Source organism: Rhipicephalus sanguineus, chromosome 4, assembly GCF_013339695.2.
Source record: "Rhipicephalus sanguineus isolate Rsan-2018 chromosome 4, BIME_Rsan_1.4, whole genome shotgun sequence".
NCBI lineage: Eukaryota > Metazoa > Arthropoda > Arachnida > Ixodida > Ixodidae > Rhipicephalus > Rhipicephalus sanguineus.
This window is the reverse complement of record NC_051179.1, coordinates 65,130,021-65,157,656: the sequence shown is the minus strand read 5'-3', so window position 1 is coordinate 65,157,656 and position 27,636 is coordinate 65,130,021. Positions and strand designations below refer to the sequence as shown.

The following is a 27,636-nucleotide window of genomic DNA, read 5'->3' as shown; positions in this document are numbered from 1 at the left end:
CCCCCCCCCCCCTTCCTTCCCCCCAGAGAGAGCTTTCTTCACCCAACGTGGTTTTGCACTGGCTACGGAATCGGAGGCATCGGAGTCTTTCTGAATTTCACGTGGTTCTGCTGTGCTTCCGGGATCGGCCCACCTTTGACCAAACGACGATGTGATGTGATGACGTCATCGTGTGGCTTTACGTTGTGACGTCACAGTGACAAATCTCGGCGACCTGTGAGTCGTGATGACGTCACAGGGTGACGTCATCACGCCATGATTATTTTTTGCATCAGTCGTGTTTACGCCGACAGTCACTCTTCACGTTTCATGAGACATCTAAGGCTTTCGCCTTAATGGTGTAGTAATACTGAAGCAGAGTCAATCGTGTAGAAGTTGTAACGCAGATCACGCCGAGAACACTGTCCTGTCAAACGTGTCCAGCACAGCACAGGCTTCATGCAGTGCACGAACTGTCATCGTTTGGGGGTTGCAAAAACACGACAGCAGCATGCCCGTCGATAGCTCAGTTGGTAGAGCGGTGGACTGTAGAGGTTGCTTGCTATTGACATCCATAGGTCGCTGGTTCGAATCCGGCTCGACGGAGTGTCCTTTTTTTAATTTTTTCTTGCTCATGAGACGCGACAAAGATCAGAGCAGAAAAATGACCTTAGTGGGCATGTGTCAAATCTGCCGCCAAGGGATTTGCTTGCTGAATAAAAAAGCAAAAGAAGGACGAAAAACAATGTTTTAGCATTGAATTGTTTAGCATGGTGAATTGTTTTAGCAAGCCGCTTATTCAATAAAGAACGCATTGTTATTTGTATAGTTTGCTTTTTTAACTTTCTTATATTTTCAGGAAAGCTCGCAGATTCCGGCAAGTTCCGGTTCAATGTTGCAAAGGCATTTTACTTAAGGAAAAGTTGCTGAGCAATTACAACGTGATCAACAATGCGAGGTGGAAAGCAGGGAGGGGGAAGGGCAAGGAAAGTTAGCGAACACCTTATTTCAAATACATTAGTCAAAGTATTTTTTATCTTATGCAATTTTTCAAGCTATTTTGACCTAACCAGTACGTTGCAAAAATAAAAAGAAAGGCTAAACCGTTTTTTAGTTAAATTGTGTTGTTGCACATGCCAAAAGGACAACCTTGCGTCATACACAAGGGGATGGGCAGGGTGATCTGGATTATTTCGGTTTATTTAATGTGCACCCTAAGAAGTACAAGCGCGTTCCTTTCTATCATTTCACATTTAGTTTTCTTCAAAATGAGCCATCCGCTGCCGTTATGGAACCCGCTGGTTCCACCTCGACAAGGCGATTAAGCTGCAATTCCACTTTCCAGCTTTTTATTATAAGAAAATAAATAGAAAAAAATTGACGCCCAACGTGGGGCTCGAACCCACGACCCTGAGATTAAGAGTCTCATGCTCTACCGACTGAGCTAGCCGGGCGACGGTTGCTCAGCCGTACGAACAACATCTAATCTCTAGGCTTGTGTTATGCTTTTTCGACTTGAGCTTAAATTAAACGAGCCTTCGCACTGTATTTCTCACACCGTTTCTCTGGTAGATTTTGCACCACGTGGCTAAAATTCATTGTGTCGCACCATTATAGGCGAGCTTCGAAAGCGCATGGTACCTCAAAGCATACGTCGAGAGCATGGCCTCGTGCCAGGAGCACCGACTATGTATCCCCATTGCGCTGACACTAGCAGTAAGTATCAGTGCGTTCATGCCAACGAGAAGACCACCGTTCGGGTGATTATACGGCGTATTTCCATGGGTCTGTTTGTTTGTTTCCTCAAAATTATGACACATACCACTCTTGGGGATTGGTCAAGACTTCGTCTCGTAACTTTCCTCTCTGATAATTTCAACAATGAATATTAGCAGAGTCCTTCAATGCCGTGAAACTTACAAAAGCATTGAAGGGCTCTGGTATTAGTAAAAAAACTAAATATAAAAAAAAAGATTGAGAGAAAGAAAAGGAAATGACAGCTAATGTACGAAAAATTGCGCAATTTCGAGCAGACCGGACAGCTGTATTCCTCTGGCCAGAACAATTTGAAATTGATTTCAATTTAGACTGTCAGATGCCACGGTTTCCTTAGCGAAATCATCCACCTTCTTGTTTCACGATGGGTCATAACTGCTACGTGGAATAGCCGAAAAAGCAGCTTGCTTTACAGTTGTTCTTCGCGAGTTCGTAGCCGCAATTTCTTAACGCGATAGCGTTAAAGAGCTCGTATCGCAGAAATTCCGCCGTCGGCGTCGGCACCGTTGGTTGTGAGCGAAAAATCATCATCTTGTACGTGATCGAAAAATCGAAAGAGCTGCAAATAAAATAAATAATAAAAATGTTGGGTCCGAGTGAGAATCGAAGCCAGGCCGTCTGCGTGGCAAGCAGGCGTTCTACCACACAGCCACGCCTCTGCTTGGAGCCGCACTGAAAGTAACTTTGATGCTTCACAAAAATACGCGTCTAGTATACAGCTGTCACAGTCCGAGATGTAATATGGAAGTAATATTGCGTGGTACAAGCGTACATTGCCATCGGGCGTCACACCACGTCAACATCATAAAGACTTGGTGGTTTAAAGACAGCCACCCATTACAAAAGGCACACACATTACTGCGCGTATTCCCTTAAGACCACGTGGGTGCATCGCAGCTTCGAAAAAGGTTCTCGCGCATAATTGCTCCTGGTTTAAAGCATGCTACCCATTACATGAAGCACACACCTTATTGCGCGCATTCTGTTAAACACTCGTAGCGTTCGAAGTGCGCTATCGCGTTCAACTCTTAAAGCCGAAGCTTAAGCGTCCCCCAAATTTTTGCATTGTAAAATCTTATTCTCGACTTCTTTTTCGGAAGCCAGGCTGACGTGTGCGTGATATTAATTTATAGTAGCTACAGCACCCGCGGAATAATTATTTAAAAAAAAGGGGGGGGGGGGGATGGGCACTATATTGTTCAAAATACAGAGGATGCGTACGCACATAAACACTAATTGGCAAGGGTCTAGAAGAAAGAGCAGCGCAACATGGACGGGAACACAAGGCGTAAGAGTACACATGACATGCGCGGAACAACTGAGATTTTTATCGCCATCAGGAAAGATTATACGATGACAGCTAGTCCATGCATCTGAAGTACGAAACAGATTTCTTCTGAATTTGCGATGATGTGGGAATACATGTATGCATGTCACTCTTGTGATTATTTCAATTCAAAGTACGCGCTCGTCCTCCTTGTCTTGTTCGCCTGCAAAATTTCTTTTCTATGAACCAACTAGCTAATTCCAAGATCCTTCCGCCCTGCATCGTCCACTCCGTACGTACTGTCTGACGTCAACGTCCAGCGATTACGTTTTCATGGAAATCAGATCAATAAGTTTCGACCTCGTCAATGCGAGGTGGGGTAACGAGCTTCTTCTGTATGCACGATGTTCAGTCTGTATACATTTAACATTACTGGCCCGGTCTGTGCATTGGCAGATCGAAAATCCAACTGGTACTTGCTGTTTTTTTTTTATCAGTTTAGTTTTGTATGTCATTTTGTTCTTTATATAAATACATGTTTTATTTTATTTATATAAAAATCACAATGGTGCTTTGAAATAAAATAAAAAAGAAACAAGCATGGGCCACGGCGCCCTGTAAGGGAGCCTAACCAAATAGCACTGAGCAGCCAATAGCAGAAACGTACGCTGGCAATGTTGCTTTCTATGTCTAGCTCGTAGGTCGGCTCTAGCATATATTTAGCTAATTTATCATTCGGGTTAAACCACCAAACGGAAATGCTAACACATATTTGTTATAAGTACAGTTTTTCTTTAACTCCAGCTCCATTCCCCATCGTGTATACCCGTTCCAGCGATTTACTCCTGGCACCTTTCTTGTAAAACATCTTCATGTTCACTGGGGATTTTTTTTAAGAACACAATCAGAGTCGAACAATTCCGTTCGTACTTCATGGTCGACGGCTTACACCAGATTGTCGACATAAAGAAATAACGGCAAATGATCGAGGATTCTTTATACACTTTACATTTTAAAGCCCAGCCTAACAAGCATTTGCGGAATGTGAGAAGCAACCCTTAGGGTTCCAGAAAGCTCGTGCTCTACAGTGCCTTTTGAAACGAAAAACAGCTTTCACTTTTGCACCCGGTTTCTGCTCTTTGGAAGGGTTTGAGATTTCAGGGTTGGTTCTACGGAGATCGCACTATACCTAACTGTCAAGCAATTCAATTATGAAGTTTCAAAGATATATCTCAAGGGGAGGCACTTGCAAGGGGCGTTCCCCCCACCCTGAACACAAGGGGGGGGGGTCACAATTTTCATGGCCTGCCCCCATGATTTACGCCACTAGTAAGTACTTTTTCCACACCAGCCAGTTATTCTTATGGTATCCTGTTCGAATAAGACCTGAAACCGCTGAAACTCCTACTTACGTTCCCACCAAAAGTCCCATCTAAAAAATTTTTTTTTCAGGAATCATGTACAAAAAACAGCGCAAACGTTCGAAATATCTAAAATCAGCGAGACAGGAAAATAGACATAAAACAATGTGGACACCAGAGAGATAATGGTAATTCTAAGACGAGTGCCATTGTGGAGAAATTGTGACGCAAGCCGCACGGAGGCCATTGTTAATTCAAAATCGCAGCGCTTACTACAGCGTACAATGCAACGCACAGCCTGTGCCGGTGTAGGGGTAGCAAAAAAACATGCTCGGATTCGTCCCCGTCGATAGCTCAGTTGGTAGAGCGGTGGACTGTAGAGGTTTCGTGCTATGGACATCCATAGGTCGCTGGTTCGAATCCGGCTCGACGGAGAAATATTTTTTTTTATTTCTGTCTTGCCCATCTATCCTTCTCAAAACGTAGGTTTTTGTCGTAGCACGAAGAGGGGAAGGATGGAAATGTTCTTAAGGGGCGATCGGTAAATGCAATGCGAAGAAATCTGCGGCGTAAAAGAAACGGTAATAGAAATGAATCGTACTATGAAAGAAATACTGGTGAACAATGGAAAAAAAGAACAAAGAAAATGTTGAAAAGAAATGTAGATAGCTGGGCAGTTGGTATGGTTGAAAAGAAAGCTTACTTTTTTTGTTTTTTTTTTACATTTCGACCCGAAGCTTCAAAGTCTACGCCAAGTACGACCTCACGTGTTTTGTTTGTTTGTTTGTTTCGCCTTTGATGCGATCGTGCCATTTTGGGCACAGAATTAATTACCGGTTTGATTTCCTAACCCAGCCGAATTTGGTACTCCTTTTTCAAAGTGCAAGCTACGTCTCTGTCACTGTTGTGCTACCTCTTTCAAGAAAAAATAAAGCAAGGAAGCAAAAGACGAGCGCTCAACGTGGGACTCGAACCCACGACCCTGGGATTAATAATATCATCCTCCACATACTTAGCTACACGACCTTTTTTCTCTTTATCGCGTTTTTGACATGTCAAGAACAAATGGTCAAACATTATTTGCAACACATTCATTGATCGCATCAGAAACACCAGCCTAACTGGGACCAATGAGTACATTCCAAAAAGCGTTTCATGTGTAAGAGGAGCTCTGCACGAGCTAACCAATCTGGAACACTTTCAGCAAGTTCTCGTTCTTCAACAAAACGGGTTATACAGGCTGTCTGACGTATTGACGCGCCGGGCGTGAGTCCAAATCGGCGTGCCGAACGGCCGCCCTTTACTTCAATAAGCTATGGAGTGCAATCGACATATTTAAGTAGAACGGTGTCCCGAGCTAGATGGGCGACGGCTGAAGCATTGTGTGAAAAGCATCTCTTGGCATGCGTTTATTCGTTGCTGCAAGTTTCAAGTGAAACGAAACTTGATTTCCTTTTTCTTTACTCTACTCCGCCTAGAAATTTTTCGACCACGTGGCTAAAGTTTGTTGTCGCCACGCAATAATAGCTGAGCTTCAAGTGTCATGTTAGCTCGAGGCGAACGCTACGAAATCGTGGCAGCATGCCAAGAACACCGCCAACTTGTCTCAAAAGCATCTCAAGTTCAGGAGCACTAACAGCATAATATCAGTACGCTGAACTGGATGAGAGAAGCTACGTCCGTGATAATTTTAGCAGGCATTAACACCGTTTCCTCAGCGAAGTTTAATACATGGGGCAACATCCCGGTATTTTTTTTCTTTGTGCAGACTTTTACGAAGCCACGCCGCTGTGTGTTAAATACGGGATAATGGTATTAGACATTAATGCTCTTGCGTTAATGTCTAACTTCATAGCGGCAACTGAGAACGGCATAGTAGAAGATGGAGAGAGCGTGAGACAAGCTTTATATTGAGTATAGTAGCTTTCAGAGTCAAGCTGAATCCTTGGTCCTGGTGATCAGTCCTTTTGTGTTAAAGGGGTACTGACACAAAATTTCGCGGCCGAGATAGCCTGCTGGATCGATTCCCGTGTAAGTGCGTGTACCATCTGCAAAATATCGACAGCGAATAAAGCTTGGAAGGTATTTTATATGAATTTTGAAGTTCGCGGGCGCGATCCAGCATTATAGGCCGTACCTGGTGCATTGACATCCTCGGAGGTGACCCGAGGTGACCCCCCTACTTCCCCTACGTAATCGTTTCAGCCGGTACAAGTTATGATGACGTCGTAGCTGCCATTTCTGTTTTGATGCGCTTCCCGACGAATCGCTCCTCGCCAGCGGGACAAACCTGAAGTGATTCGCCACGTCGAAAATTCCTTCCATCCCCGCCGCAAGAAGATCGTCGCCATCAGACGACAATGAGCCCGACGACGACAGACCGCGCGGAAATGCGTCATTGTTCTGTGTGCTCACGTGACCGAGCGTTTCACTCGCTAGGTGGTGATAGTTGCACCCGGCGGCTTGTCGTTTTTGGAGCTCTGTCAAACCGAAACTGAGGCTGTGTCGGTAATGAGGAGCTTGTAATTAATTATCTGTCGCGCGCTACAGCAAACGATGTGCCGTGTTATGACTAACAGGCCCCCAGCAACACATTGCTGCAAAAAAACGCGGGGCGAAAATTTTTGTGTCAGGACTCCTTTAACCTATCAAGGGTGCAAGGGCATATGTGGTATCAGTACCTTACATATTTGAAGGTTTTGATATGACCTAATATGGGCTCGAGGCCCACCACTGGAGACGCGGGCGCTGCAGTCGCTGTGACGTGTGGTGCTGGATCACGTGGTCTCACCTCTCTCTGGTGAAGGGAAGCGGTCGGTTGAGTGCGTTGTTTTTAACCGCGATTTCGTGGCGTTTTTTTTTTTTCTCTCTTTCTGCAGCGTTGTTTTGCTCTCACTTCATGTGTGCGGACCCCTAGAGACTACACAATATGGAAGAGTGCTGTAAAAGTTATCGACGTAACCATACTTTTCTGCTCCGTGCCACGGTGCGCTACATACGTGCGCAAAGGAGACAGGCGTGAGGTTTCACTTTTCCCCGTACCCTACTTTGCAAGAACATGATGCCGCTATCACCAGTCTTTCTTTTATTGATATTTCAAGCCCACGGTGTTAAAACGGACACCGACCACGAATATTCGCATAAATGCAAGACGTTACGGCTCCCACACAGGAGCCTTGTTCACAACGAAAAATGAATGCGCAAACAGTCTGGTTATGTGTGTTTTAAATTATGACTTAGACAACGTGCGTACATGCGCGGAAAGTTGCCGTCATGACGGTTAAGCATGTGCGCCTTTGTCTGTATTGTCATAGATTCAAGATAAAGCCGAGAAGCCCAGCTCTTTTCTCCTCCCGTTATCTTTGCCATATCCCAGTCTATTTCATGGCCAGTTGCTTCTGCGTGTTCGGCAACCGCGTTCGATGAAACCTTCTTTCTTACGCCATGCATGCACTGCTTGAGTCTTTGCTGAAAGTTACTTGTCCCGCCGACGTAACTTCTACCACAGCCCGTAGCCAGTGTCATTTGCTCTTCTCTATGTTGTTTTACGCAGGCGAAAACGTGGCCAGCCGCGAAGTGCTTATCAATGAAGCTGTAAAGGCTGGGCGCTGATTTTTTCACTGAAACATAATATTGTCATTTAGGCCACGGTAAGCCACACCTTGCAGCATGATAATTCAAGTGCGCAAAGTAATACGGCCGGCTGGCACACGGTGCATTTGCTGTCGCAATCGAGCCCGATGGGGGCCGTATTTTTCGGTCACGATTGACACCTTTGTGCAACCTGGAGAACGGAGTTAATCGTCGAAAATTTTCATCCTGATGTGGATCGGTGGCGATCAAAAATGCATCGTGTGAGAATCTTAGAAAATTCGCGCAATGAGAAGCAACAGATAGATATTAATATCGCACCGCAGACAAACTCACGTGAAATGTTATCTATAGTTACAACTCTGAATGAGCAGCGCGCGTGCATATGGCTGTTATGGGTTTGACTCCAATCATATGAGAAAGGTTGCGGCTGCATGAAGCTCTAAGCATGCTAGATTGCTTCCCACAAAGCGGAGAAACCGCTTGCGTCGTGCGTCATAGGGCTATGTGTACTAAACAGGAATGTAAATTTGCCCATGCTTGTCGTGTCAATCGCTGCCCATTTTTTGATGCAAACCTACAATGAATGAAGTTGCACGGTTGCACGCATTTCTTGCAGCAAAAATATGTTTCTTTGCGGTAAGCATGCGCTAAAGTCCATTTGATGCTTAGTTTTAATTGGACGCAAAATGATTCGTTACCTTTTACAAAAGCAGCGTGCTTGGCCCATGTGGCTTCCATATCAGTTTCCATAGCAGACGACGCCAGCAGTCAGGGCGTTGTCTAACGCATTATGAGTTACGTAACATTTTTTCTCAGCAGTTATTTAGCATCTCGTGCAGTCAGTGACCGAGCTGCAGCACTATTTAACTGCCTTCGTTAAAGTGAAGTACAACAATAATAATAATCAAGGAGACGCGAAAGCGGCTGCGGGCTGAGCGGTAGAGGGCTGGCGGAGCAATCCAACCTAGCACGTCACAGGGATGCCTCCGCATGGCGGCGCCACGGTATGTCCTTGCGACCATGCCATTGGCCACGACATTGAAGCAGCACGAGTGGTTCTCGGGCAGGGCAGAGACGAAGATGACGATGTTGTCTATCCCACGTCGTTGCAATATATAGCACTTCGCACGTGCTTAGACGTTGGCACCTGAAGTGCCAACCACTGCCCGGCTAGATCAGTCGGTAGAGCATGAGACTCTTAATCTCAGGTTCCTGGGTTCGAGCCCCACGTTGGGCGTGCGTTTTTTTTTTTTTTTGCTTGTTTGTTTCTCAGTTATTCTTAGACAGGTCTCCCCTGTATTCAACCTGTTTTGCAGAATGGTAAAGAATCTCCTGTGTGAAGACAGCGTCGCGTCGATATTTCACGGCGTGTATGGAAATATTCCTGGAATAAAAAGATGGAAACATAAACCTTCGGCGTAATGCGTGCCTGGTTATGGGCAACCGTATTGTAAAGAAAGAAAGCCTGTTGAACAAATGTGCCAATATCTAAAATATTCATCTTCGCATGGGCTTGTCCTCGATGTTACATCGTACGTACAGTCGCGAGCAAAACTTTAGAGATCAACTGGTTCCACAAATAATTTCTTTTTTCTCTGCAGCCTGTGTATGTTGGTTGAAAACGAATGGCGCAGCCTAGGTGCACATGTTCTGCCAATGCAATGCGTTAAAGCAATCCTACGCTGTGAATCTGTGCTAGGAGAAACTTTTACTTTTTGCTGGTGTCGTGGTCTCTAAACATTTGCTGGCGACTGTACGTTTTTTTCGTTCTTCACGTTTTTGTTAATGCTAGCTTGAGACAAATTTTGTGTTCATGTTGAGCATTTGACAATTAGAGAACAAAATACCAAACACTATTTACTACAGAATCATTGATCGCATAAAAATACCAGCCTAACTGCGACAAATACGTACATTCTAAATGTGTTTCACGCGTAAGAGGAGCTCATGCACGAGCTAACCGATCTGGAACACGTTCAACAAGTTATTGTTCATTAAAAAAAAAAAGTGTTATACTCTCTCTGATGTATTGACGCGCCGCACGGGAGTCCACATCGGCGTACCCAACGGCCATTCTGCACTTCCATATGTTATGGAGTGCAATCAACACTATTAAAGTCGAACGGTGTCCCCAGCTAGCCGGGTGACGGTTGAAGCATTATGCGAAAGCATCTAATCTCGAGACGTCCGTTTATTCCTTGCTGCAAGAGTTTCAAGAGAAACGAGACTTGGTTTTCTATCTCTTTTTTTACTCTATTCGCAATGCCCATAGACTGTCGCGCCGCCAAGCGGAATTCAGGAGCGTCCTCTCGAGGAGGGTTAGTAGACGATAAAATGGCAGCACTACGCAGTCGGTCCCTTGTTCGGCTGTGCTAACCTCAGTGTTAACGCATTGGCAAGGAAGGAACACTACGACTTTGCATGTTCCCTGCATCAGTGAACAAACCGGGCCCTCCGTGACATGAGAAATCTGATTCGTTCTTGCGAGACGCGAAGTTTTCGTGAAAATACGTGGCAACTTGCGCTTTCAATGCTATCCCACAGCGTACGCATACTATCAGCTTCGCGAGGCTTTCTGTAGCCACGCAGGTTAGTTAAATGTTATCGTCTGACATATTCAGTTGAAGCTCACCCTATTTTACTTGTATATAGCATTGGTCAGTCTTTCTTGTAGAGCATGAATCCCATAACACTGTACGCGGGAGGTCGCGCGGGCTCACGATGTGCTCTTGTAAAACTCGGCGATCTCAAGTTGTCGCTACATTAAAATAGGGCCTCTATCCTTTTGTCAGCAAAGCGCTGTTACTAATCGTGCGAGCGACGTTTCAATCATTTGAGGACGCGTCTGCTCCACGCCTTTCGTGAAGCGAACGCTTTCCACACCGTCCTTCGCCAGTTTGTTGGTGTTGGTTTCACAGCCAGCGCTGCGCCGCTTGTTTTTGTACGTTTGTTGATAGGTGGCAGCACACTGCAAGCGATTTGCTCGTTGACCGATCCGAGGGTAAAGGGTAATGTTCTTCGCGCCCAGACCAGCCCAGACGCCGCAGACGTCTCTCTAATTGTAAACGTGGTGACGCGGAGTGGTCGAAGTCGTTCGCCGAAGGAATTTCTTCGGATTGCTTTCAGCAGTGATGTTGAAAGAAACCATCTTGACGACGAGGATTTTTCACTGGACGTAGAAGACTGTGAAGGCACCGAGAATGTAAGCTGTGACAGCGACGATGAACGATCAGCTGAACTCACGAGGAGCGAGTTGCACTTCACGTCCCCTCGTGCGTTAATGTTCTTTCACGCTTGTAAGTCACTTTGATTGTATTTAACGTATAATATCCTTGAGCGAGATCACAATAAAAGCATAGTTCCTCTTGTGCATTGCATGTATCACAATTATTGTGGATATTATGGAGCGCCGCATCGCAAACACGCTCGAGCTTGACCAGCGAAGCGAAATGGTTAGAGCGATGGAACGTGCAGTCACGGCCACAATCCACGCCTCTCGGCTAACTTCTTCGACGTTGCGAAAAGCATACGTGTGCATTCTTTTCGATATTCATGTTTGGATCGTGCTGATCGAATCTGCAACATGCGAGTGAAGTGAATTGCACGCGGCTAGAGTCTCAGCATGGCTGTGACACAAGCGCTACTGAATGGGATGTTAAATGCTCGTGTTTCGTTGGAGACGTAATACCGCGTTCCCCACTGCGCAAGTAATGACGACGGCGTATTATGTTTGCAAACCATCACCACGTTAAACGTGCGGTCCCGTGCAGCAGCGATGACGCTACTCGCTGGCGGCCTACTACTGCGGCAAATCCGTCAGGCAGGCTCGGTACGTACTACCTCGCAGTGCCGTTCAGCTCATACGTCAATTTTAGTTCATGCAGTTTTATGTAGCACGCACAGGATTTCGCAAAGCATCGTTATGCACGGTAACGGAGCTGAAATATAACCTTTCACACCACAGCAAATAATTAGGTGGCGAGTACTTTGCACTTTCCATGGTTTGGGAAAGTATTTTAGTCTCATATCCAATTCAGCGCGGCTCATGACTTCATCCGGTGAAAGTGGCACGGGCCGTACGTCCGCACGTACTATCTGTTCCTATGCTAACAAACGGGTTGACCCTCCTCCCGGCGCCATCTTGAAAAGCACGGCGCGCCACCTATAGTTCGTGGGCATTGCGAATATACTACGCCTCGAAATATTTCGACCACGTTACTAAAGGTCGTTGTCGCCGCGCAGTAAAGCTTCAAGCCTAATGTTAGCAAGAGGCGAGCGTTGCAAAATCGTGGCAGCATGCCAACAGCACCGCCAACGTGTCTCAAGTCTCTCAAGTTCGTCAGCACGAGCAGCGCGATATCAGTACCCTGAATTAGAACAAACAAGCTTAGTCTGTGATAATCTTAGGAGGCATTGACACCGTTTCCTCAGCGACGTTCTATACATGGCAGTGGCGTAGCCAGGGAGTGGTAGTCAGGGCCCGTGTCCCCTCCCTCCGAATTTTTTTGCTGTCATGAGATACAGAGCACAAAGTGACACACGACCACACTTAACTGCCCGGGCCCCACGTCGGATCAGGGATATGCACAAAACAACAACATGCACAAAACCGTGTACAGAGCGAGCGCGTATAATATATATATATATATATATATATATATATATATATATATATATATATATATATATATATATATATATATATATATATATATATATATATATGTATATATATATATATGTATATATATGTATATATATATGTATATATATATATATATATATATATATATATATATATATATATATATATATATATATATATATATATATATATATATATATATATATATATATATATATATATATATATATATATATATATATATATATATATATATATATATATATATATACACGCGTGCTCTGTACGTAGCGCGCACATGGGCCCAAAATAGACAGTTCTCGCGAACTCTTCTTTGCCAACTTCAGGCTAGATCCGATCGACATTGTGTATAACTGTACACACGCTTTGTCACTCATTTACGTGCGCGAGTGGGCAATGCCACGGGAAATTCACGGTTACCGAACGATCTGCTGTGCTTCGCCCACTCATCGTCATTCATTTCGTCTATATGCGTGGATTTTTATTATTACTTTAAAATAACGGCAGTGATAATCACTTCTCGGTTGCTGTGGTAGACCTTGACTGGTTCCGCAACCATTTTCAGCAAGACGAATTTGTTCCTTTCATACAGCATTGTATTCACGCTGTTCTTCTGGTGTCCTTAATTTCCGTGGTCTACCCATGGCAGTCTTAGAATGAACTGAACGAGTTAGACGGATCCTCCTTTAGCTTATCTCTATTTTATATATCAAAGCGGGAAACACACGCGGGGAGATAGGAAGTAGGAAGGGCCGTTTGACGTCATTCGAAGCCCTCGTGTGAAATGCATAGCAGCTGCAACCTAATCTTTTCCGGGAACGCGTGGAAGGGTGCTCCCATTGTTCACATGCGCCCTATCATCCAGCATGCAGTTTTGGTGCTTGTATTGTGGTTTTCTTAAATGACGCAATTGGGACAAGATTTTCCGTCTGCCTTTCCCACAGCACTGCCGCCATTACCTGCCCGAGTTTATTTTTGCAAAATGTAACACATTGTATGTCTTGCGATTAACATACATGGTTAGCATTTTTGTATAATTTGTATGAATGTTCGTGCGTGCGTTTGTATGTGTGCGTGCCTATATACGCAAGCAAAACTGAAAAATTTCGGGGGGGGGTTTGAACCCCCCCAACCCCCCCCCCTTGGCTACGCCCCTGGTACATCATCACCGACGTGAGATCGGGCGCGTTTATACTAAAGGTTCGATGAGTTATGATGACTTGCAGCTCACTTTAATTTTACATGTACGCTGTGAATTTTCATTGTTTAGAAAACCATTGCTTTAGAAAACATCTGGCGTCTTTCATTAAGCAGCTGGCGTCTTTTCGTTTTGCTTTAGAAACATCTGGCGTTCTTTCGTTTTGCTTTTACAAAACATCAGGCGTCTTTCGTTGGTTTATTTCATCAATCAACGGCGTTTTGAACAAAATTTTTATTGTTTAATCACGCACAGGAGAAAATCTCACCAGGCACTACCTTGGAGGTAAACAATGGCTGCTAATGGGAATGAGAGACAGAAGAAGTCGGCTTTTAGCTAACACTTACACTTCTACTTCTACTAACGTTTCCTACTGGAACATGCCAATGGCTGCTAATGGGAATGAGAGACAGAAGAATTCGGCTTTTAGTTAACGCGCACGCTGCGAATCTTTTATTGTTCAACAACGCACAGGAAAAATCTCCCACCGGCACCACCTTGGAGTTCAAAGCGTAAGACTGGTTACGCACTACGACTACAACGACTACGACGAGGGACGAACGGGTGCCGCCTTAAGGAGCTTCGCCCCTAAAAAGTAGGCGATTTCCACCCCCGTCGATAGCTCAGTTGGTAGAGCGGTGGACTGTAGAGGTCACGTGCTATGGACATCCATAGGTCGCTGGTTCGAATCCGGCTCGACGGAGTGAATTTTTTTCTGTTGCTCGTGTGTTCCTCTCTCTCTCTCTCTCTCTCTCTCTATATATATATATATATATATATATATATATATATATATATATATATCCTTTTGTACGGTACAGGAAGAGGCGAGAGTATGTATGTAGGCTGCCAATTTGCAGCAAGTTTAATTCATAGATAGTCCACGAAGAAGCGAACACAACAATAATAAAAAAAAACTTGCAGATGCGGGACTTGTAAGCAGAAACTCTAGCGTTCTTCTGAACGTTAAAAAGCGTTTTTTTTTTAATAATGTGAACAATTTTTTAACGATGGTAGGCTCCTCTAAAATGCTGGTTACGTTTATTTGGAGAGAAAATACTCATTACAATGCTAGAAAAATGCTGAAAACCAATCTTCTCTTTTCGCGAGTTCCGTGTGGATACTTCCGCATCTGTGCAAAATACCATCGTCATTAACACCCTAATTTTTGGTCCACTGCAGGTCGAAGGCGTCTCCCAATGATCTCCAATTTTCCCCCCAAGTATGGCGTCACATATTTCTTTGCATTCTTTACCATCTGCGCCGTTTTCGTGAGTCGATCGCTACGTGGTCCCTTATTTGTGAAGCACGTAATTTCTTATATGCTGATAGACAAGGAACTACAGAATGGCATTTGCACTGTGAAAATCCATTGGGTTACAAGGTATAGTTTGAAAAATCTATATATTAAGTACATAAGCTGTATATTTTCGAAAAATTGGCCAGATAATGTTCATGCAAAAATTGGCACACGGAAAAAGTGTGCCAATTTCAATAAAATCGGCTGGAGGGCTGGCTGGTACTCAATATCTTGAGGTTTAGCGCAAAGAAATAAACACGATAACGCAAAAAAGACACGTGTCCTCGTGTCTTATTTTGTGCTAAACCTAAAGATGCGCCAAGTAATCAGGTGCAGAACCCATCAAGCCTATCTGTCGTGCTTTTTGTCGGTGTTGCTGACAACTGTTTCGTTTTCTTTTTTGTTCAGTTGTCCTTCACATTCAAAACAAAAACTTTAAACGCTGACCTTTCGTTGACCCACAAGATAAATGCAACCGGATTCTTTGAAACAGTGTGACGAAGCCTGAGTGTGACGACAACATCTATACTACAAAACAACACTGTCCTTGCCGACGTTAAGTGCGAATGCACTTTATAAGCGACCCTGAATCCGCCGTCCCATAGCAACGGCGCGAGGAGCGGAGAGGAGCGTCTGTAGCAACGGCGCAGCGACGTCACGCCCCACGTGACTGCGCGCGCTCCGCCCTCCGCTCCGTGGCTGCGCGCGCCCCGCGCATTGCCTGTGGTGATGAAGGCCGGCGGCGAGACGCCGAACGAAAGCGTGCGAAGCGAGCCGAGCACCCCGAAGCCGATCTGGCGCGGGGACGCGCGATGCGTGAGCGAGCGCGGGCCCTCGAATTCGATCGGCCGGACGCGAACTTCAAGCGAGACTTCCTGGACCGCAGCTTCGGATATAGCTGCGCGGTGTGCGATCGACTGTGGTTCGACAACAACCCCATCTCGGGCGTGCGCAACGCCGCCAACAAGTTGAACGCGTTGCGGGTTCTTTGGAACGAGTTCGGAAGACAGATCATCATCATCAGTAAAAGTGCTTTGACCTTAAAAACGGCCAGACCTTCGTGGGTCGGCTGGCGCGTGCTCTTTCGCTGCCGTCTCCTTCGCTCTGCTCTGCAGTTTAGTCGCGCGCCCCCTCATAGCATCACCCCGTGCTTCGCACTTCCTCATACTCCCCTTCGGGGAAATGCGGGGTTTTTTTTGTTTTGTTTTTCTCTTAGAGATGCCTAAAGAAAAGCAAAGGCAGCAAAAGAACTCACGCTCAACGTGGTGCTCGAAAACACGACCGTGACAGTGGGAGTCTCACGCCGACTTTACGAGCCGTGCGACGGCTGACTCGACTTACGAGCAACATTTAATCTGCCTGCGTTATGGTTTTTCTGCTGGAGTTGCAAGCGAAACGAGACTTCGCGTTCTCTTTTTCACCCCGTTTCTCGTGTAGATATCGCACCACGTGGCTACAGATTCGTTGTGTCGTACAGAAATAGGCCAGCTTCAAGGGCATCCTACCTCGAGGCCAACGTCCCCAAACCGTGGAAGAACAGCACCGCCGATGTTTCTAGAGTTAACACGCGAGGTGGGATCAGATGCGGTGAAGTGAAGGAGAGAAGCGTCGTCCGCGAAAAACTTCAGCAGACATTCGTTTCCACAGCGAAATTTAATGCAAATTTATATCACTTGTTAGATATTTTTGTTCGCGATACGTCAAAAACACGCGCTGAAGACAGAGAAAGGCCGGCTAGCTCCCTCGCTAGAGCAAGAGAGGCTTATTCTCAGGGTCGTGGGTTCAGCCCCGCGATGAGCATGGACTTCTTGTTTCATTACCTTTCCTTTCATTCTTTTTTTGGTCTTCGCACATATTTCAGCAGCTTTTTTTTTTTCTATATTCGCCCTCTTTTGTACACTAATGAACGCATTGTGTCAAGTCAGCGTCGTGTAAATATCTCACTGAATACATCTGCAGGAATTCACCTTCGAGAAAAAAATTGCCATTTCTCCGGCGTCGTACATCAATTCGGTGTGAACCCGTTGTTCTAATTTTGTCGTGCCTTTTTCTTCTTTCTTTCTTTCTTTCTTGTAATGTACGCTCGTTTCAGAGAACTTATCGCGGCATTGCTGTGCACGTTTTGTATTCGTAGTCGACGCAGTCTTTGTCTTTCAGGCTAGATATTTTTCTGTTTTGTATGTTATGACGTCAAATTAAGAGCGTCTTAAAGCACGGAATTCGTCCGTACAGCCATTTGCATGCGTGGAAGTAAATCGTACAGTACCGTTCACTTGATCGCTACAGGCGTAAAACGGCAACGTTAACAGCCCAAGATGGCGGCACTTAGAGGCACACGTAAAATAGTCTACAAGACCATGCAATATTATGCAACCAGACCCGCGACTGTGCAAAATACAACCAGTTAGACTTGCGACCTTGTCGGGGACGCAAGAGTTGTCAGAAGATGTGAGTGACAGACGAGTTGTACGCGATTTATTCCAGGGGCGTAGCCAGGGGGCGGGGGGGGGGGGGTTCAACCCTTCTCCCTCCCCCCGAAATTTTTCAGTTTTGCTGGTGTATATATACACGCACACATACAAACACACACACGAACATACATAGAGACCCCCCCCCCCCGAAATAAATGTCTGGCTACGCCCCTGGTTCATTGCATTAGATGTAGTGTCATATATATCTTTGGACCGTTCGGTATAGCTCTAGAGAGAGCCTTTATCTCTAGGGGAAGCCGCGTATCGATATCTACTAAACCTTAAATGAGTAGTCATGCTTAGTAACACATGCTTTTAGCGACGTACTTAACATCTTCGAACTTGTGTAGCGCCATCTTCCAACGCGGTGGGCGCTGTCGAAAAACTTCGACAAGCAATATGAAAGACGTCAAAAATAGTTCTGGTGCACCAGTCAGTTATTGTTTTCGTTTTCTGTTAGAATAGTAACGGAAAAACATGCGTGTTCATGTGCAACTCCCACTTTTCAACAAGAAAAAAAAATATCCCATTAATAACGCACAGAAAACAGCAGAGGCGTATGAAAGAACAGTCGTACAGATGTTTAAAGGAGTACTGACACGATTTTGAAGTGCAGCAAAACGGACGTTTTTGGTTTCCTTGACATGTAGTGTTAACGCTCTCCCCACACCGCATCCGGGAAACACGCATAGATATTTAAGTTTGATTTTAAAGTTTTCATCTCCCAGCATCTGCAAGGCAGCTTCACCGCATGAAGAGCCCTATGACGTTTCAAGTCAGCTCACTTGGTTTGCGAAATCTGGGTTCTGCATGCAGCCTAAATCACAGAAATCGCTGTCGGAGGCACTGGACGACAGTTCACTCATCATGAACCACGTTCGGCTGACAGCAAAGGACAGCAGGTGCATATTTCGTGGGTTGCAGTCTGCCCGTGACGTCACGAGCAGACTTGACACGTCACTATGAAGCCGCCCTCTCGAAACCGAAACCGAAACTGCTGGTTAAAAGAAGGGGCATTAAAAATATATGCAATGCATCTCCAGGCACCACGACACTCTTTTTAGGGTTGTCGACACCCGTGCTTTCATTTAGAGCAACAACCCGATTTTTTTTAAATTCATGTCAGTACTCCTTTAAGACAAGAAGTGAGGGACAAAACAATGAACAGAAGTGAAAAGTATATTACAATAACGATACTGGGGAACTCAATGAAAAACTGTGACGCACGCCGCATTGAGACCATTGTCCAGTCAAGCAGGTCCAGCGACGCGCAGCCTTCGTTTTTATGCTTCGCAAGGCCTGTGGTACTGTAGCGGTACTGTAGCGGTAGCGAAAACACACAATAAAGAAAAAAAAAAAGGTAGCGAAAACACACAAGCAGCGCCATCCCCGTCGATAGCTCAGTTGGTAGAGCGGTGGACTGTAGAGGTTTCGTGCTAGGGCATCCATAGGTCGCTGGTTCGAATCCGGCTCGACGGAGTGATATTTTTTTTTCTTGCCTACATGTGTCTTTAAAGGATAAATTTTGTTTGGCAACCGGAAAAGGGACGAAGAAGTGGTCTTAGTAAGTATATCGCCACGAAATATGCTCCATGCATAGGCGTGCGCAGGGTTCCCGAATAGGGAGGGGGGGGGGCGAAGGTTCATCGCAGCGCCCCCCCCCCCACCTATGGGGCAGATTTTGCGCCCCCCCCCCTCTTAGGTGATAGGGAGCCCCCCCCCCCCCCCCCACTAATCACCCTCACGTGGAATTCTTGCTAACTGCAAGAATTGCACGTGAAGCGATACTCCAAGTTTCAAGTTTATTCTCACAATCGCTATATGCAATATTCATATGGGATGGTGCAATATTTTCAGAAGGAGGCTCAAAAGTAAGAACTGTGGGAGAGCCTCACATCAGAATCGGACAAAGCAACTTTAGTAAGCACAAGCACGGCCGTGGCACAAGGTTGCTTATACAGGTTTCGATTGGCTAGGTTCATGGGCGCCGCCATCTTGGTCTGAGAAGCGATTGTTTTGTCGGTTTTCTACGTCGTAATATGAAATGTTGATGGTCATGAAACGTTGAATACACCTGCCCGAGCATTTTTGTGGGTACTAGTTCGCCGTAGCACTGTTCGTTTTTTTTATACGGATGCAAAACTGCAACGTTATCTGTCCAAGATGGCGGCGCTTGAGCGCCTCCGAGAAATGGTGTATACAAACAACAATTAATAAAAAATACATAGAACATCAATAAAGACAACGCAAAAGCTGAATAATAGGCGATGTAATGTGACGAAAGCAGGTTTGTTTCCAAAGACGGTTTAAAACAATTCTTTTGGTTATAAACTTGGTTTGCTTTCTTTTTTTTTCACCTTTCTCCCCTTGATGATTTCCGACAACGTGGCCGAGTTCGTTGTCCCCGCCCCAGTAATATAGGCTAGTTTCAAAAGCGTCTTACTTACCCGGAGGGCAAACGTCGCGAAATCGTGGCAGCGCGCCAACAGCACCGCGTATGCATGACCGGAGTTGCATAATGCGATACTATCATTCGCTCTCGTAACCGCTATTTTTATAGTCCGAGTCGTCGCTGTGGGAGTCCAACTGATTCCATGGTCTGGGCACGAGTCTGTTTGTCTGGAACGATCAAGTATGGCATTGATAGACTCCTAATTAGGGAGCCAATGCTTGCATATTGGCAGGGTTTGTCGATCACCGCCCGGCTAGCTCAGTCGGTAGAGCATGAGACTCTTAATCTCAGGGTCGTGGGTTCGAGCCCACGTTGGGCGCAAGCTTCTTGCTTCGCCGCTCATTTTTTCTTTTTTTATTACTGCACCTCTTTTGTAGTGACTAAAAAACAAGTCATTGCGCCAAGCCACGTCGAGTGGATATTTGGCGCCGGGATGTGCGTGAACCTCCCTGAACGAATGCTCGTTGTCGCTGCACGGCCCTGGTGTTCGTGCTCTTCTTCTTCTTTATTATTATTATTATTTATTATTATTATTATTATTATTATTATTATTATTATTATTATTATTATTATTATTATTATTATTATTATTATTATTACTATTATGTTTGGGTCGTACATGGGTCGTACCCACATCGGGGATTGATCAATAATTGGACAGTTGAACTTTTAGTTACTACACAATGATATATTACATAATAATAAAAAAATTAAAATAAAAACGAAACATGTAACGGAGAATCTATATTGTGTAATTGCGCAATCAGAACAGAGAGATCGACAGTTAACCTGAAAGCGAACAATTTAAGACAGTAATGCTAAAGGTTTAACAATTTTCTGTCGTGCCCTTTATTTTATTTTTTTCTTTTGATGGACTCTCATATCTGGCAACCTTCTTTTTTTTTTGTGCTCCGCATCCCCCGCTTTTTCTGTCGTCAGTAGAGCTCCTATGTAACGCTTCAGTCTCGCGCAGACCGTAAGTTGTAGCTACCTCCGTAAATATACAGTCCAGTCTATATATCTTTATCACCATCTGTCCGCGGTTTCTCAATTATTAGATCCAAAACGACGAACCTGCACTTTGTTCAACAACGAATTACAGCAAATTAATGTCCAACTCAGGCGCAAATGTAAAATTTAACTTAGTCCAGCGTGGCGCGCTATTTTGGCAAGATGCCGCCGTAGTGGTCTAGTTGTTATGGTGTTCGACTGCTGACCCGAAGGTCGCGGGATCGAATCCCTGCCGTGGCGGCCGCATTTTCGATGGAAGCGGACATGCTGGAGGCCCGTGTACTTTTAAAGAACGGTGGTCAGAACTGCTGGAGCCCTCCACTATACGCCTTCCCTCATAATCATATCGTGGTTTTGGGACGCAAAACCCCAACAATTATCGTATTCATATTTTCGCATGATGTCTGTACTTAGGCGCCATCTTACAGGAAAATTTGAATGACTGGAATCGAACATCCGATCTCGATCAACAGCGCAACGCCACCAAGAACTGCGCTATATATCCGCGGATCTGGTATGGGCCTTACATCAACAGGGCGAAGGACTTGGCCGCTGATGTGGCCGAGTGCGAGAAGCTTATGAAAAACAGCAACATCGTACAAACCGACAAAAGCAATACGATAACGAACAATAGATTTCAATCGCGCCGTGTGGTATATCTGCTGTATGCACTGTACCTTGATCCGCGAGGTGGCGATAGCATCGCCGGGCAGCGACGCCATTTTGGCGGTCCGGCCGTTCGTGAGCGCAGTGGCAGGTAGCAGTACCGGCAGTATCGGGCTACGTTCTGTATGCGTTCTGCTTAGCCCACGCACAGCAGTGTCTTGTGCGCGGTGCGTATTTATTACGTGAAAATCTTTGAACGAATTTATTTGTGTGTGCGGAGAGACGGTACGTGCCGTGGTTGCACGTCAGCCAGCTGCGACAATGGTGAACTGCGCCGTGTTTGGTTGTAACAACCACACGAAAAAGAAGCCTGTGGATCAGAATGCTGCCTCGGTTGGTTTCTTTTTCATACCAAAGGCCAGCTTTGCAGGTGCAGTGAGCAGCTTGTACCTCACCGTCTTCTTTGATGAGAACTCACGGCGTAAGGAGCTTTTCAATAAATGACTGTGAATGACGAACCTGGGAGTACAAACAGACAACCTGAGTGATGTGACCTAAACATTTGAAATAAATTAGAAAGCTATCGTAGCTGCAAAGTTGGAACACTAAGAAATGTCTTAATAAAGCAACGTCAACGCTGATTTGCACGACGTATGTGATCGACGCAACGCGGCTTCTTAAATTCTGGCGATCGCGTTTAACGCGGAATGGAGTTAGATCATACTTAATCTTTCAGAAAGCTGCGCGTCGCCCTAGCTAGAACTGTCGCTTAACGCTTGCGATAACTCAGCTACACACGAGCAAGGCAATCAGCGGTTGTTGAAATGCGAAAACCATTTAGAAACAGCCACTGGCAAGTACTGTAATCCCTTCCTGCCCTGACGTCCCGTTACCGTGTTTACGGGTTTCACACGGCGCTAGCACGACAGAACAAACGCGATTAGAAATAAACGGGGAAGTCGGCTTACTTTTCTGACAACAGCGATTGTGCTGTATGGCAGAACTTTGACGCCTGCACTAAAAAGCTGCGATAAATCGGCTACACATTAGCACCGCACGCCAGGGCCGTAGCCAGAAATTTTTTTCTGGGTGGGAGGGGGGGGGGGGGTTCAACCATACTTCATGTATGTTCGTGCGTGCGTTTGTATGTGTGCGTGTATATATACGCAAGCAAAACTGAAAAATTTCGGGGGGGGGTTGCACCCCCCCGCCCCTTGGCTACGCCCCTGCCGCACGCAGCGGTTGTTGAGAAGCAAAAACCATTTGAAAACAGCACTGCAGCAATTGCTGTGATCTCTTGTCTGCCATTACATCCCGTTACTGGTTTTACAGTATCGGCAAAGCGCTCGCACGGCGCAATAAACGCGATTACAAGTGGACGAGGGAAGTATGTTTACCTTTCCAACTACAACTATCGTGCTGTCTTGGAGAACCTTGACACCCGGCTGCTGCACCCATCCGCTCGTGAGATAGTTGTGACCGTGCATGGATTTATAAGCTTTCAGTTGCTCACGCGACACAAAACTTGTCTCGTGAACAAGGTAGTCCTTCATGTCGGTGAAGTCGACCCGCGGCAGCATGCAGTGCAACATCGGGTTGAAGTTCAGCGTCTTCGAGTTCGAGTGGGTCTGCGCCGCCGCGCAGACGCACTTTCTCCAGGTAGCGCAATCGCGCAGGTTTATCTAACCCACGTGCGTATGCGCTTAAGTCCATTGCAGTCCACAGATGCACCAAGAAAAGCGAAAAAACAGATAGTTCCACACACGACCTCCTCTGTATATCCTATATCCTCTGTTCCACAGTGCCACCATGAGCGCCGCGAACCATAGAGTTTCTGTAGGAAACTCTATGCCGCGAACCACCGAGACCGCCAAAATGGCGGCATCCTGGAACGACGCTAGCGCTCCTTGCGGATGACGTCAGGTGCATAAGGCTAAGCCACGACCTCCTCTATAAACTTACGACCTGCTCACCGGCGCCATCCCTACCAACGTTGGTCCCTACGGAGGCGTGTGGAGCTAAAATTGGCGTGTAGGGACCGGAGGTACCGCCAGGTGCCGCCACAACTTTCCCCCATAGCAGACGACGCACGACCGTTGTGGTGCACTCGTGTGTGCGCGTTTCTCTCATTGTTTTTCTAGTCTCTAACGCGTGGATCGAGCAATCCACTGATTTAACGTCTCGAAGGAACATTCTGGCTGTGAGACGCACCGTGGTGGATGGCTCCGGGAAGTTCGTTACCGGATCTCAATCTCTGCGCGAGCGCTTTTGCGCCCCAACTAAGTGCAGGCAAACGAAAGCAATATGCGACACATAACCCAGAGAACGTAAGCCTTATTGATCCTCACTTTATTTTGTGCAGCGGCGCCTTACCTAACCGCTGTCTAGCAGCCGCAAAAATAATTCGTTCGTGGGCGAGACGGTGCGATCTTGTAACAAGTTGAAACCGAAGTTTCTACGACGCAAATGAAGACGACATACGGTACGAACGACGCATGCGATGACCCGTGTAAGTTTTCATGACCTGCCCGTCGCCCTTAAAGTATATCGTTGTCATACTGTGCACGGATGACGACAGAAGGGCGCAGTTGTGCTATCGTCTGGGTGCTTTGGGTCTAGCGAACGTCTAACGATGGAAGCGTGCGACAAAACCGGCGGATTATCATAACGTTGTTGCAGCAATTTCTCGCACATACAAATATTATCAAACACAGTTTATTGCAGTTACGGCCTCTGTTCGAGCGTCGCTGGCATTGCCGCGTCTCACACCGGCGATGCGACCACGCTTTTACTGCTGGAGCATTCACATACAACGCGTTACGAGACAACAGCTCTTGCGTGCTCTATTTCCATCATAGGAATAACGATGTATAGAAACGCGAGTTTCATTTATAATCTAAAGCATGCTTTTTAACTGGCTAAATCACTTTGCACTGTCCCTAGTTATATTCCACGAACTTTTAGCATTAACCCACATGGTATTTCCCACCAATAATGTACTATTCCTGATGCAGGTAGTGGGCTAAGCTACATGAAAGACGACAGAATTACTTCTAGTGCGTAAGAATGAAGGAAGGGCAATTGTTCGAGGGGCTCGTTTCTTTGTTAGGCATCCAACATTATGTTAGTCTAGATCTTTGTTTTCTGTTGGAATAAAAGAAGCTGAAACAACTATTTTCTCACAGTGAAACCGCCACACACACACACACACACACACACACACACACACACACACACACACACACACACACACACACACACACACACACACACACGTTCCTTGGATCCGGTGATGAATAAGTAATATGAAGTGCAGGCGGACGTCACGTACGAAAAAAAGAAATCCATTTATTCGACGTTTCGACCGGGGACCGGTTTTCAAAAGACGTAAGCGATAGTGAATTGAGAGAGAAAACAACGTAAGTATAGGAGCATGAAAATAATACAATAATGAGACAGGGGCAGTCATTGAGAAAGTGCGACGCAAGCAGCACCAAGATCATTGTTTATTCAAACATCTGGTGTAGCAAAGGCGTTTAATTCAGTGCGTGGCCGCCTACGGCGGTGTAGCGGTAGCAGAAAGACGCTGCATGCTCCGTCGCCGTCGACAAAATATACACAGAGTATTTGCAGTCTTCATTTGGAGTTCTGTCTGGGAAAAATCGAGCCGTACAAACCTCTTCAGAAAAGTACGAGATGGTGGACTTGGATTGGTTCATTTGTACATAAGACAACTAGTCAATCGTTTTCTTTTCCTTCGTGATGTAAATGAGCCTTTTTTGAGAACTGTAATACAACTACGGCTGTCTAGAGTGCTGCCGGAATTTATAATATCGTCAGAAAATGTGCAAGGGCCAATTCAGGGGTATCTAAAGGAAGTTGTTTCTTCTTTTCGCTTCCTGTCAGTGCGATTTTCGTTAGAATATCGTACTGAAGTCTCACGTAAGAAATTGTATAAAGACCTCGTCTGTATTTTATTGCCAGTGCCACTGTACCGTCAACTATACTGTGAAGGCCCAGGACAGGATGTTCTGAAACGTGTTAAAAGGATGCTTGTAGCACCAGGGGTTAAAACCTTTTTCTTTAAATTACACACTGGTACTTTACCAGTTAAAACATGGTTGGTAGATAGAGGATTATTTGTACCTTGGGGCACACATTGTTTCTTATGCAATAAACCGGAAACAATTGAACACGTGTTTATAGACTGCTGGAGCGGGGTGTTCTTCTGGGACATATTACAGAGAACTTTGAAAAAAGTGTTACCGTTAAGTCCACACGGCATCCGTTTTCTTTCTGTTAAAAATGATGATGGAGTACCTTTCGACCTAGTCATGCTCCTGGGCCTGCATAGTATATGGCAAACTCGAACTGCCTTTGACAATGCTGATGTACAAGTGAGATCTGTACGGGAATATTTCTGCGAATCAGTGTGCCGTTTTCTTGAAGTGCTGAAAGGGCAGGAGGATGTACCGTAGATTTTACGAGTGGAACTATTGTTGCGCATGCCAAAGTTTTGATTGTAGTCAGCTCAGTGCTGACGGTTCATAATTTCACTTTGTAATTGTATAGCTCTACCTTTTTTTTTTTTTTTTGTGAGTACGTAAATAGTCTTGGTATGCAAGGCAATAAAGAAAAAAGCCGTCGATAGCTCAGGTGGTAGAGCGGTGGACTGTAGAGGTTTCATACTATGGATATCCATAGGTCGCTGGTTCGAATCCGGCTCGACGGAGCGAATTTTTTTTTTGTGTGTGTGTGTCGAAAGCTTTCTTTTTTTGTCAAGAGAGGGGCTGCGTGAAACACAACAAAAAATTTGCAGTGGCTTAGCTCGGTTATGCCAGGATATACGTAGCGTTAGCAAAGGTTCAGCTGATTATTCTTAGCTTCTGATTGTCTAGGATTATTAGCTTTCTTCTGTTCAGTCTTCGTATGCTGAACCGCTAATTGCCAGGCAACTACCTCGGGTTAAATGTAAACATTTCGACAGAAGTCTGTCTGGCTGGGTGGAAGAATTAAGAAGTTGAAATACCTCCAGCCACAAATTCTCGGAGGAAACCCACGACTCGAGTCGTGGCACATAACACACCTGCGAATGTGAACCGGTCCCTCGGAACAATGCCTCCGATCTACGTGCACGGCAGGGGCGTAGCCAAGGGGGGGGTTGGGGGGGTTCAAACCCTCCCCGAAATTTTTGAGTTTTGCTTGCGTATATATACACGCACACATACAAACGCACGCACGAACATACATGAAGTATGGTTGAACCCCCCCCGAAAAAAATTTCTGGCTACGCCCCTGGTGCACGGCCTCCGGAACGTGGGGGAAAGAGAAAGGCGGAGCCAAAAACAAGCTGCGACGAAGCCTCCCTGACCAGCACAGTCACCCCTGAAGAAGAGACCAAGCCGGTCTCGAAACGTCGGCTCCAAGAATTTGTGGCTGGAGGTATTTCAACTTCTTAACTACCTCGGGATCCGATGAGATAAGCTTCTCGGCTCTTCTGCGCCGTTGAGCAGCATTTGCGTTCTCTTTCTCCATGGCGTTACCCACCTGCAAACGTCAGTCAGAGGCGCTATCAAGCGGCTCCAGCGCAGTGTCAGACGGCGACTGCACAACGAAGGCGAATAGATGCGTGCGCGCCGGCGCCAGTGTGTGTGCCATGGCTACGACGTCACTCCTCTCGAATGCGCAGACCAGCAGCGGCGAGTCGCGCGCGGCGGTGGCAGAGAGCGCGTGAGATGCCGGCTCCGGTGAGCCAGCTGTGTGACATTACTGATCCTCGTGCATGCGCAGCACGGCTCATGAGGATCCACGCGAAATCGGCTCCGGCTAGGCAAGTGTAGCTAGCTCTACAAAAAAGATCAACAACGCCTTGGCCCACGTACCTGGGATACCCTATACAGACTGGAGTGCGTGTCTCCATAGGCGTGCACAGGGTTCCCCATCAGGGGGGGGGGG

The 27,636-nt window shown here is 45.9% G+C and overlaps 8 non-coding genes across 8 annotated transcripts; 7 read left to right on the top strand and 1 right to left on the bottom strand.

Annotated features, from left to right (window-relative positions):
* Nucleotides 1-494: 494 nt before the first annotated feature.
* Nucleotides 495-585, top strand: Trnay-gua (transfer RNA tyrosine (anticodon GUA)). Its single transcript is given in 2 exon segments — nt 495-531; nt 550-585. It is a non-coding gene; the product is annotated as a tRNA-Tyr (tRNA).
* A 775-nt stretch (nt 586-1,360) lies between these two features.
* Trnak-cuu (transfer RNA lysine (anticodon CUU)) lies at nt 1,361-1,433 on the bottom strand. The gene has a single exon. It is a non-coding gene; the product is annotated as a tRNA-Lys (tRNA).
* Nucleotides 1,434-4,726: 3,293 nt separating this feature from the next.
* Nucleotides 4,727-4,817, top strand: Trnay-gua (transfer RNA tyrosine (anticodon GUA)). The gene is given in 2 exon segments: nt 4,727-4,763; nt 4,782-4,817. It is a non-coding gene; the product is annotated as a tRNA-Tyr (tRNA).
* A 4,324-nt stretch (nt 4,818-9,141) lies between these two features.
* On the top strand, nt 9,142-9,214 carry Trnak-cuu (transfer RNA lysine (anticodon CUU)). Its single transcript has one exon. It is a non-coding gene; the product is annotated as a tRNA-Lys (tRNA).
* A 5,239-nt stretch (nt 9,215-14,453) lies between these two features.
* On the top strand, nt 14,454-14,544 carry Trnay-gua (transfer RNA tyrosine (anticodon GUA)). Its single transcript is given in 2 exon segments — nt 14,454-14,490; nt 14,509-14,544. It is a non-coding gene; the product is annotated as a tRNA-Tyr (tRNA).
* A 4,457-nt stretch (nt 14,545-19,001) lies between these two features.
* Trnay-gua (transfer RNA tyrosine (anticodon GUA)) lies at nt 19,002-19,091 on the top strand. The gene is given in 2 exon segments: nt 19,002-19,038; nt 19,056-19,091. It is a non-coding gene; the product is annotated as a tRNA-Tyr (tRNA).
* A 1,220-nt stretch (nt 19,092-20,311) lies between these two features.
* Nucleotides 20,312-20,383, top strand: Trnak-cuu (transfer RNA lysine (anticodon CUU)). The gene has a single exon. It is a non-coding gene; the product is annotated as a tRNA-Lys (tRNA).
* A 5,939-nt stretch (nt 20,384-26,322) lies between these two features.
* Trnay-gua (transfer RNA tyrosine (anticodon GUA)) lies at nt 26,323-26,413 on the top strand. The gene is given in 2 exon segments: nt 26,323-26,359; nt 26,378-26,413. It is a non-coding gene; the product is annotated as a tRNA-Tyr (tRNA).
* Nucleotides 26,414-27,636: the final 1,223 nt, after the last annotated feature.